The following is a 12,466-nucleotide window of genomic DNA, read 5'->3' as shown; positions in this document are numbered from 1 at the left end:
TTGTAAAGCGCTGAGCAAACTGTTGGCGCTATATAAATCCTATATAATAATAATAATAAGTAATGCATATATGAGATCTTACAGTTTACATTTAGTGGGGGAGGGATATTATAGAACCTACACTTTTTTAGTGCAGGCGGTACGTTGTGGCACCTAACGCGTATGTATCTATTGGTTTTGTGTTAGGCAGCACTGCACCATTTATATACATACAGTTGTACAAGTAACATCTGAAAATTAGTAATTATATATCATGTTTTACACAATTGAGTTGTAATAAAAAAAAAATATAGAGAAAGCACAGCTATATTATTGTCACATACAGCACACAGTTAGGCCCCTTCCAGATGGGGCCTTCTCTACCAGGAGTCTGCATGCTCAATAGAGGATCTGTCTGTTGATCCCCGCTGAGCAGGAGACACACAGACACAGCCCGCTGTCCTCTATGGGCAGTCGGATGTAAACAGATGCTGTTTACACCAGACTGCCATCCGATCTGATCAACTAGATGGAAGGGGAACGCCCCATCTGTCTGTTTTCAGCAGAGTGGATCTGATTATTATTATTATAAAGTGTTTATATAGCACCAAAAAGTTTGCTCAGTGCTGTACAATATAGTGGGGGACAGTACATGAGACAATACAGTAACAAAACAATATACGAGGGGTTCGAGGGCCTTGCTCTTTCGAGCTTACAATCTAGGAGGGAGGGGATAGTGGTACAGGAGGAATTGGCTGTGGGGGATGGAGTGGTGGGAGGAGTGGAGGAGATCGGCTGTTAGGTGAGGGTGGGGTAGGCTTCCCTGAAGAGATGGGTTTTCAGGGTGCGCCTAAAGGTGAGAAGGGTAGGTGACAGTCTGATGGATAGGGGTAATGAGTTCCAGAGGATGGGGGAAGTCCTGGAGAAGTCCTGCAGTCGGGTGTGGGGGGAGGAGACCAGGGAGCTAGAAAGTAGGAGGTCTTGTGAGGAGCACAAGATTGAATGTTGGATGTAGGCGGGTGTAAATTTACACATATGCATTTACACTGCCGCTCCATAGAGGACTATAGATCGGTCAATGCATGTGAAAGGGGCCTTTCATAAGGCAGATCATGTCTCTGTAGATTAAAATGAAAATAAAGAGCACATTAAAGCACACTGCATGGGTTAACTGCTCGTTTATGTATGAGGATATACTCAGTATACTCACCTAATCCACCGATCCTCCGAGCACAAGACCGGTCCCTGCCTCTCCTGCCCACCCATACACTAGACATGGACTGTTCCTGATGTCATCAAGCCCATAGACAGGTTCTGGAAGTGAGGACTGCAAGAACAGTCCACCACTGGATTTGGGGGAGCACTGTTTTCCAGAGGATCGAAGGAATGGGTAAGTATAGCTTTTCTGTTTGCCCCTGGACAAAATGTTAACCCGTGTAGTACAGACACAACCCCACTGCATGGAATTAAAAATAAAAAAAGTTTATTGTTTTTTGTTTTCTGTATTTATGCTGTAATGTAAGCTTGATGTTAAAAAAGCACTGTTTTGTTAAAAAAAAAAATATTTATGGAGTTATGCTTTTGCAGCTGTCTCTCTCCCAGCTGGGCAGATTGATAGCAGCAGGAGCCATTAGCTTGTACTGCTGTCATTTAAATGCTGTGATGAGGGGGCGGGGATGAGCCACCCGGTCTGTGTCAATGGATGCAAACAGGGCAGCTTGGGAGTGAGCCCACACGAGTGCCCCTATAGGAAGCAGCTTTCTATGGGGTACTCATTAAAAGGGAGGAGCCTGGAGCACCGGCGGGGAATCCAAGAAGAGGAGGATTGGGGCTGCTCTGTCCAAAACCATTGCACATTATGTAGGTAAGTATGATACGCTTATTATTTTAATAATTAAAAAAAACCCTGAAGCTTTAATGTTACTTTAAAATCTAAAACATAAAGGCAGCTATCACTACAGTATTCACTTTTATTCTGGAGCTGATCCCTACAGTACTTCTTTTATACCACTAGATACCCTCAGTCTTCTGGGTTGAATCCTGTCCAACATCACTGAACCCACTTCTTCTGAGCCTGGGATTTCATTGATATGATCCTAGCCTGTGACTGGACAGTAAAAAGAGGAGCATCAGAATGATGAGCTCATCTCTCATTGCCCTCGCCTCTCCTTTCTGCATGTTTCTTGTCAGCAAACAACCCGATTGGTTTATTGTGCTGCTTCTTCTTTCAGTCTGAGCTTTGCTGCACAGAGACTGCAAAAGACAGACACCAGACACAAATTCAGGTATTTAAATTGTTTATATTTAAAATGATTGTCATATTTACAGTACCTGCTCTGTGCAATTGTTTTGCACAGAGCAGCCCCAATCCTCCCCTTTTTGGATTCCCCGCTGGCACTCCTGGCCCTTCCCTCCTGCCAAGTGCCCCCATAGCAAGCAGTTTGCTATGGGGGCACCTGAGCGGACTTGCTCCCGAGCCATCGCTCTGTGTGTTCATTCACACACAAATTTTGCCCAACCCCCTGCTCTCTCCTCATTGGCTCACTGTGTCTGTGATTGACAGTAGTGGGAGCCATTCAGTGACGTGTATCACTCCTGTGAATATTTTCTCCTTTGATAATATTTAGTGTTCCGCCACCACACCAGATGAAAAACCTGCTTACCTCAAGAAAAACGAATAGCTCTGATTTTCATAAAGTTCCAATAATGATCTTGACTTCGTTCAGAAAATGGCATCTATCTTACCCTCTCTGCCCCCAGCAACTTCTTGTGCTCTTAATGTTTTCCTGAGATATGATTGCTAACCTAGATACTTCACCATTCATCAATTCCTATTGGTCATTGATGTCACTCTTCATACTGAAGGACCAATGTGAAGTGTGGCATCAGTGAGCAAGAGGGAAAAAGTTCAGAGCACATCGGGATTCAGGGCCCCCCTGATGCCTTGCACCTAAGGGTGCTTAGATTTGATTTAGAAGGCCAGTTTAACCACCAGTACATACCAAATATTATATATCAGGAGCATTGTAAATTGTTTATATATATATATATATATATATAAATAAAATGTTTTTTATGTTAATTTTTTCTAGACTGCATTTGCAAATAGAATTAGGTCTATTTTACTTCTACAAAATACTTTCAACAAATGTAAGCAAATTATAGGTAATTAAAATCAGATTCCATTAAATATGTTACATTATAGCTTGCATAAATATGCTCTGAATGTGGCAGTTGTATTGTTTAGTCATGCACGTCTTAATTTTGCTTTAAAGGAAAGCTGGTATCTAAGGTATCTAAGGCAAAAGAAAAGAACATTTTGTCTTACAAGCATAAAAAAACACAGTGCGAAGGAAACAAAGATTCAACTTGATTCTGTGATTTATTGCGTCTCTGCGGAGTTCTTTTGATCCTTGACTATGCCCTTTGTCCCTGTCTACAATGCAATATATACTTTAATAGCTACAATGTTGCTCTAAAGAAAAATACACTGAAAAGCTGGAATTTCACTTAAACTTCTAGGTGCAAGCTAGGTTACATTTTAGTTCTGTTTGGAAACATTCCATGTTTCAAAGGAAGGCACAAACAACAGTCACCTAATTATTCTGCATAACAGTTGTACAGTGCACATGTGCTTAAAGTATAACTAAAGGCAAAACTTTTTTTTAGTTCTGGATAGATTGGTGATGGATTAGAACTCTTGTTAGTATTTATTGCCGTCTGTGTCCCCATTAGGGAGATTCATTCTCTCTATTTGTCCTGTTTACCATTTTCATTGTAAGTGAAACTAAAACAAATCTCCAATTTTGGGTTGCCTTCAGAAAAGTAATAGACGGGAAATCTTCCAATGGGGATACTAGTTCTGTTGTCATGGGGGTCCCCAAGGTATTGCCTAATTTGCAGGGATTTTCTTTCACTTCCTGTTTGGCTATGGGACAGAAAGTAAAGGGAAAACTCCAAAATGGGACGCAAATGACTAAAAAAAATCTGGCAGGAATTATAACACTTCCTTGCTCTATTCAAAATAAAAAAAAACATTTTGTCTATAGTTTTACTTTAAATGTATGTGTGTTTCAGAGATCTGGGGGGGCACCAATATTAATATCTGCAGTGGAAGAGAGGGCAGGAGATGAAGACAACAGGTTTTTAGCAGACAAATTCTAATAGTGCAAACAGACTTTTTTTTTATTAATGATGGAAGCACAACTATGTAAAGATTGGTGTCCCTGCTATAAAGCAAGGTGAGAAATTTGTCTCAGTCAGCTCCCTCTATGGGCAGCATATAGTATATATGCTACATTTGTAAAAGAATGGGGTGCTCTCAGGAGCTCAGTGAATTCAAGCGTGGTACCGTGATAGGTTGCCACCTTTGCAATAAGTCCATCCATGAAATGTTCTTGCTACTAAATATTCCACGGTCAACTGTTAGTGGTATTATAACAAAGTGGAAGGAACTGGGAACAACAGCAACTGAGTCACGAAGTGGTAGGCCACATAAAAAGACAGAGCGGGGTCAGCGCATGCTGAAGTTCACAGTGCACAGAAGTCGCTAACTGTCTGCAGAGTCAATAGCTAAACACCTCCAAACTTCATGTGGCCTTCAGATTAGCACAACAGTGCATAGAGAGCTTCATGGAATGGGTTTCCATGGCCGAGCAACTGCATCCAAGCTTTACATTACCAAGTGCAATGCAAAGCGTCACATGCAGTGGTGTAAAGCACGCCACCACTGGACTCTAGAGACGTGGTGACGTTTTTTATGGAATGATGAATCACGCTTCTCTGTCTGGAAATCTGATGGATGTGTCTGGATTTGGTGGATGCCAGAAGAACGGTACATGCCTGACTGCATTGTGCCAAGTTTATGGTGTGGGGTTGTTTTTCCGGAGTTGGGCTTGGCCCCTTAGTTCCAGTGAAGGGAACTCTTAAGGTGTTAGCACACTAAGTCATTTTGGACAGTGTCATGCTCCCAACTTTGTGGGAACAGTTTGGGGATGGCCCCTTCCTGTTCCAACATGACTGCACACCAGTGCACAAAGCAAGGTCCATAAAGACATAGATGAGCGAGTTTGGGGTGGAGAAACTTGACTGGCCTGCACAGAGTCCTGACCTCAAACCGGTAGAACATCTTTGGGATGATATAGAGCGCAGAATGCAAGCCAGGCCTTCTCGCCCAACATCAGTGCCTAACCGCACAAATGCGCTTCTGGAAGAATGGTCCAACATTCCCATAGACACACTCCTAAACCTTGTGGACAGCCTCCCCAGAAGAGTTGAAGCTGTTATAGCTGCAAAGGGTGGGCCAACTCAATATTGAACCCTACGGACTAAGACTGGTATACCATTAAAGTTCATGGCAAGCGTCCCAATACTTCTGGCAATATACTTTACATATATAAATATATATTTTTTTAATTTTACATACTTCTTTTTTTTATTATTATGTGTTCACATGACCTCTGTTCTCAGCTGCATAAGGGACTTAGTGAGCTACGGGTGAGGACTGCAGAGGGTCATGACAACAGGTGGCAGACAAACAGCAGTATATTGATCTTCCCAGAAGAGCTGTGCAGGGGGGAGGGCTGTCAGCACAACTCTGGCCATTGGATTACAGGCAGGTTGTACTACCAAATAGGATGCAAAGAAGAAAACTGACCACACTGGGATGGATGTGCTTCCTTGCCTGGTATGGTCAGTTTGAAATAGGGAAGAAGGGGGGCTGGCAGGATCACTAGGCATTTCACATAAAGAAAACAATGCTAAAAGAACAGGTTGCGTTTTGATAAAGTACATGGTAACACAAACATATTTCTAGAATATGAAATGTTGAGGTAACATACACTTTAATATTGCTTTAGGTAGCAGCAGCCCATGGTGTGTGGTGTACTTGCTGTAACATAGTAACCCCATACTCTAATATTTGTGATCTTAAAGTGTTTCTAACCCCACAATGGTAAAATCAGTGTGTATATGAAGTAAAGCATGCTTGTTATGCTCACTGTGGAACCTAAGGGGTTAATCTTCTGCATTGTGTAAAAAAGGATGTTTGATCCAGTCTTCTCTGATCCTCCCCTTCTTCCACAGTCCCCAATCCATTTGCTGAAAGAACAGAGCCTTTGGGCAAGCTGTACATGCTCAGTTTGGTGTGTATTGCTAAAGAGGTTTTTTTTTTTTTCTTGGAAGAATGCATGTGATCAGCACAGGGCCAATCAGCACTGGCCAGACAGAGGGTCAGGGGTCCTGCAGCCTCATAGGACAATCAGGGGAGAATGTAAACTCAGGATGCAAAGAAAAACAAACAGAGAGCGCACAGGACTAGTGCATTACCTTATAAAAAACATTTATTGATAAAAAATGATAGGTAATATACTCACAGATGACAATAATGTCAAAGGCAAGTTGGCTCTGAGGAAGAGGCAAGTCCTCAAAACGCGTTAGCCTGTTGTAGGTCCAGGGTTCCAATAATGTCAAAGGCACATCATAAACAGCACTGTGCAGTCCACGCTAGGTGATGTCCGCAATAGGAACCCTGGACCTCCAACAGGCTAACGCGTTTTGAGGACTTTCTCTTCCTCAGAGCCAACTTGCCTTTGACATTATTGGAACCCTGGACCTCCAACAGGCTAATGCATTTTGAGGACTTGCCTCTTCCTCAGAGCCAACTTGCCTTTGACATTGTTGTCATCTGTGAGTATATTACCTATAATGTTTTATCAATAAATGTTTTTTTTAAGGTAATGCACTAGGCCTGTGCGCCCTCGGTGTGTTTTTCTTTGCATCCAGTGTATTTGGGCTTCCAAGGTCCTTCGAGGGCAGCAAGGAGTGCACTTTCCAAGGCATTCGATATGTGGTTGTAGCCTTTGTGGAGTCCACCCCAAGCGCAGGAGTATATGTGTTTACGATTTTCGAGAATGCAAACTCCTCCTACAAGCTTTAACAAGCTTTTACCAGTGCTCTGCTCTACACTGATAGAAGTCACAAGACTGCTCTAAATGCTAATGAGAAAAGGCATTTCGCAGTTTATATTTACTAAAATAATTGCATTTCCATGTTCTGTGTACTGTGGGAGACCAGATAAAGTGAATGTAGGGTCCTGGGTTTAGTAACGTTTTAAATTGCACCCATTGAACTATATATTTGCTTGCACAATGTGGCAAAGATTTTGCAAACTATCTACAGTTTAGCTGTTGCAACCAAATTAACAACGTTATAAAACAAAAAGTTTAGAATTGGTTGCACATATCTGTTAACATGCATGAGAATTTTGATTATTTGAGCAAACGATAATGACAATGCCTAACATAAAAACTGTTCAAAACAGAAAATAATTAGATATGCCTTCCAATTATATGCAATTTTAATTTTTGATCTGAAAAATTAAAAATTAAAAGCCATACTATATTCATTTTCAAACATTTGTCAGGCAATGCATACATTATCTCTGTTATTTAGGAGCAAAACACAAACCACAGGACACTTTTGTCAACCACTAGTAAATCTTAAACTATGTTATGACAAGAAATATCTTCACTAAAACTTTCTCTATCTACAGTGAACAAACTTTTGTTATTTATAATTATATGATTCCTTATAATTAAATGAAGAACTATTAATATGCATTTATCGGTATAGCACAAGCTGCTGTGCAATCTTAAAAATTGAGAATAATGCACTACATATTGGATATACTGTATAAAGAACAATTAGATTCTCTTTAAACATGACATATTTCTAAAATGCAATAAACTATTTCTTCTAAGCTAACCAGCAACACCCATTACTCTTTTTAAAGCAGAAAAATATACGTCCTTGCTGCTAATTTCCTAACTTCACTGAATGTGACATCTGTCTTCTGGTTCACTCGGTAGTTGCTCTGAAATAGCCTATTTATTTTCAAATCAAAATTCTTTTTGATTTCCTGTTTGTAAGACCAGTGGCTGCTATGCCTACTCTTTTCGCAGCCACTAGTCTTGGCACATCCCTTCTGTAGTTCTTTCGCCAGGAAGCAGTGATGTAATTCAGACCCACTTGCAGTAGTGAGCGGAATGAGACTCTCAGACACATTAAACATGTACAGGCCTAGTCTACCCACCCACATTCACTAAAATTCCTTGTGGTTGATGGGAACTGTAGTTTCCTTTTACTGCAGAGAGAGAGGAGAGTATATGACATAATCCCTGCTGTTACACCTTCTCCTTGACAGAGCAGAGTCTGTTATCTTTTGAATTACAGAGATAAGGTCATGAAAATTCAACTAAGTTTTTCTCCTAAATGGTTTTAGTCTCCTAAATTTTCAAAATTTTATTAACTGTTTAGTATTTGTGTAGGGGAGTGTACTAATGGGTGATTTTTTTGCCTATCTTCTTTAAAGGAAATTTGTTATAAAGCAAAAAAAAGGTTGATGGAAGAAGCAATTTCCATTTGCCACACACTAGCTCTGCAAGAGTGAAGATGAAAATTTACCCTGTCTTGGAAGTAAAATGTGGTCATAGAAATGAATAGAGGCTGTTATCATCAAAGTTATCTCACATGGCTGGTTTGTTTCACGACTGAGTCCCTTCAAAGGGAAAGCACCATAAACCACTTTCCCCAGCTTCCAGAGCCTCAAGAAATATTAAATGCATCCCAGTATGGGAATTTATTATTATGTGCCTGAGCTGCCAATTAGTGTCTCATGGGGGCAAGAGGATCTTGCTTAGCCCTAGAAAAGGATTTCATTTTCAAAAATCTAAATGTTGAATGGAACTTTTGCAGGGCCCATACTGCAAAGTCCCTGGCAGTGACAGTCCCTTTTTAAGGTCCCTGGCAATGAGGGAGGTCAGGGTAGTTCCCTCTTACTGGACTTTTCCCTTTGGTCCTTTAGTCCAGTATATACAGTAGTTTTGTTTAATGCTGCATTCACACTGAGCTGAGCGTTTATCAAGCATTGTTTCAAGCATTTTTTTAAGGTGTGTTTGAGCTTTTTTTTAGCATATTTGCAATATTATAGGTGTTTTTTCAGGCATTTTTCATTTAGGAGTTTTTGCTGTGGCCAATAGAAATACTGTAGCTGCTGTCTGAGCTGAAAACGCCTGAAAAAAATCTTGAAAAAAGGCTTATTCTCACTGTTCAGGCATTTTGCATTCAAGTTTATAGTGACAAAATGCTCAGATCTTTCTGAAAAGTAGCACAAGTACTTTTTTCAGCGACAGGCATTTTGCTACAGGCAACAAAACGCTAAAGTGTGAACAGGGGCCATTGGAAATTATGTGGTTTTACTTGAGCTTTTTTAAACGTTGAGCTTTGAGCTGAAAAATACTCAAGTGTGAATGGGGTTTAACCATATAAATACTAATCATGACTTGTTTGTTTTCTGCTAAAAAAATTAAGAAGTAATTTTTAAAAAGTAAGAAATTAAAATGTAACAATTTTTTAAAACATTTTTATCAGGACTACACCCTCAATTAAATCTTTGTGCTACTGGGAGACTTAGGTCCCTTTTGCACTCATGTGGTGCAGTCAAACTGCACCAAGGATGTAACGCAGTGCAAGTGGGCATTTGGTGCAGGTTAGCTGCGCATTCTCATAGAGTTCTATTATGCCCAGTGGTTTTTCATGCACTTTCATAAAGCACACCAAAACCACGGAACATAATAGAGCTCTATGTAAAAGCACAGCCAACCAGCACCAAACTGCGGGTACTCTGCATTACACCCGCAGTGCGGTCAAACCGCACCATGGATGTAATGAAGTGTACCTAAGGGTTTGGGGCGAGTTAGCTGTGCATTCTCATGCAGTTCTATTATGTCCAGTGGTTTTTCGTGCACTCTGAGAAAGCACAACAAAACAGCAGAACATAATAGAGCTCTATGTGAAACCACAGCTAAACAGCACCAAACTGCAGGTACTCTGCACTACACCCACAGTGCGGTCAAATCACAACACATCAGTGTGAAAGTGGCCTTAGGCTCAATTCACACAGACATTTAGCTATGCTGTGAATCCCAGTAGCAAAAATTGACTGATTTCTGTGGCTGGAATTGACAGCTGCATTCAGATAGCTGTGGCCACTGAACCCATACACAGCAATGATAGGCTGATGGTGGCCTAAGCTATTCGTGACTGTTCGCACAGCCAGCAATTACGCCACTGGATGCACTTAAGTCAAAAAGACAGCTACTTCATACAGCGCTATACACATACACAAAATACAAAATTACCCCCCCCCCCCCTTTGCATTTACTGGGCAATATCGCATCCGAACACAAACTATTCAAGTGAATGGGGCAGTACAGCTAGGCTCACAATAGCAGCATGTTATTGCCATTGAAAAAGCTGTAAAAAAAGACACTCATTCAGGTGGTGGTGGTGGTATCACCTTCTGAACGCTTGTTAGCTGTCTCCTTGCAGCTCAGTGAAAAGTGGTCTATGGCGGATCACAAGTGTAAATGAGCCTTAATGGATCTCATTAGTCGCTCACTGATTGGTGTGATGCTGATTGAGTTGCCCTTTTAAATACACTTAATTTGTGCAGCTATCTTTTGTTTTTGAGTTTAAATTTTACAGAGAAAAAAACAAGAACTGTGTGATGCCATAGATCAAATAACAAAGGAATGCAAACATCCATATTTTGCTATGTTTTATAGTACAGTAGCTTTAGCTTTGCTGCCTTTGCACCAAGCCACATAATAAATAATATAAGAGCATAACGAATAACTAGAAAAGATCAGAACAGGAAAATGGGCTGACTGATGACTGCATAATGAATGAACTCCACAGACGTGATGGCTGCAGGAAGAATTGACTTTGCATACGTTACTAATATACTGTAAAGATCTTATTTTCCCTTGGCAGAGCCTTATCAGAAATTTGCTTAGTGTAAATTGCCAACACTGTTCATTATATGTACATAGTGGAAAATGACTGTTATTTAAAGCACCATAAAATGCATTGTAGGTTATGTATACACCACACTGGGTTTTTCCATCAATTGTGATACTTAAAGATGGGATGAGGTATTATTCATTTGTTTGTTATTAACAATGATAACAGAAAGAAATAACAAAAAACATTTTGTCAAATGTGAATTTTGAAAAGAAAAGGAATGCTACTTTATACAAATAGGTCTTTTTAAAGATGATTGCTGGCAAACAGCTCAATACACAGATACTATATAGAAGCCCTCTTACCCGCCAAAGGATTCATAGTACTGTCCATTCAGTTCTAGGATATACACAGCTCTGCCTTACTGCTAAATACAGAGCTGCAATAATTTGTGTCTTTTGCCTTCAGTTCAGTGTTAATTAAACCTCAAAAACACTTGGGTTTGTCAGTACAGGTTTCAATAATGATTGAAAGTCATTACTGAATTCCAATTAACATAGCTGGCGTATTTGCTAAGTGGAACTCTGATCCAAATGATGTAGTAGCTTCTGGGAGCCTTTTGAAATAACATACGCATGTATTTTTTATATAGGTTGCACAGGGCATGGGATCCACACCGAAACTCCAGGTAAACAGATAAATACACAATTAAATTGCATATATACTGTGTGTACTGCTTACTTACAAAAAGATGTAGCCAATATATATATATATATATATATATATATATATATATATATATATATATATAAATACAGAGAGCAATAACACAGCAAAGAGATAACAGAAAGAAGTTTAGGGAGGTAGAGTACTTGCCAAAAGTCCTGGGTTAAGCAGATTCCATTGTCCTGAGCAAAAGGGTGCCTTGTCTCCCAAAGTTGGTTCCGATGTTAAAAAGGGAGAATTCTTCAACTTAACTGCTCCAAGCATAACAGCCTTTTTCTAGGAAATCAGCAGGGTGTCTCTTTACAGCAGAGAACCAATCGCCTCATTTGGGGAGGGGTGATGTAGGCGGGGGACTCAGACTAGAACCAAAATCCCTCCCAAGTTATACCATGGGCAATAACCTTCCCTAGGTACATGTAACATTCTATCCATGGGTAGATTAATATGCAGAATCATCTGCTGAACATCTAGATATTAAACATGGCATAGTTCACTATTTCAGCTAGAACTATATGGCTTTCTGCTCTCCTGTAGACTTCAACTAGGGGGTGTAAGATATCAGACGACTCACATTAAACTGAGCTATCCGAATATATGCTTGGTTTTTATGTAATTATTTCCTACCTTAAGATATAAAATTATATGGAAAAGTGGGTTTTAAATGTGAGGTCTGATTTATGGCTAGCTGGAATGTCTTTGAAGCACAGTGAAGGGCTGGTTTATGGTTTTATGGTTATCTCAGATTGAGAAGCTAACAGACACCCAAGCACCAGCTAATTTGGGTTTATAACCATGAAGCTCTCCAGCTGGGGCCTAAGGCCTTTTGAACTCAGCATACACACACAGACCACATTCCTAAGGAGGGGGATTGGAGGGAGAGAGAGATACAAGATGGAGGGTCTTGAGCAAGATGGATGACTGCGTCCATCTCTGTACGTACGATTGCTGCAGTTGGGCC

General features: G+C 40.3%; 1 protein-coding gene across 1 annotated transcript in view; it reads right to left on the bottom strand.

The window, feature by feature from the left end:
- The window catches only part of CABCOCO1 (ciliary associated calcium binding coiled-coil 1), a 95,061-nt gene that overhangs the window by 28,068 nt on the left and 54,527 nt on the right, over positions 1-12,466 (bottom strand). The gene's annotated exons all lie outside the window — the stretch shown is intronic.

This window comes from Staurois parvus, unplaced genomic scaffold (genome assembly GCF_062004578.1).
Source record: "Staurois parvus isolate SC_StPar_1 unplaced genomic scaffold, SC_StPar_1.0 ptg000303l, whole genome shotgun sequence".
Taxonomy (NCBI): Eukaryota; Metazoa; Chordata; class Amphibia; order Anura; family Ranidae; genus Staurois; species Staurois parvus.
This window is presented reverse-complemented; position numbering and strand designations above follow the sequence as displayed.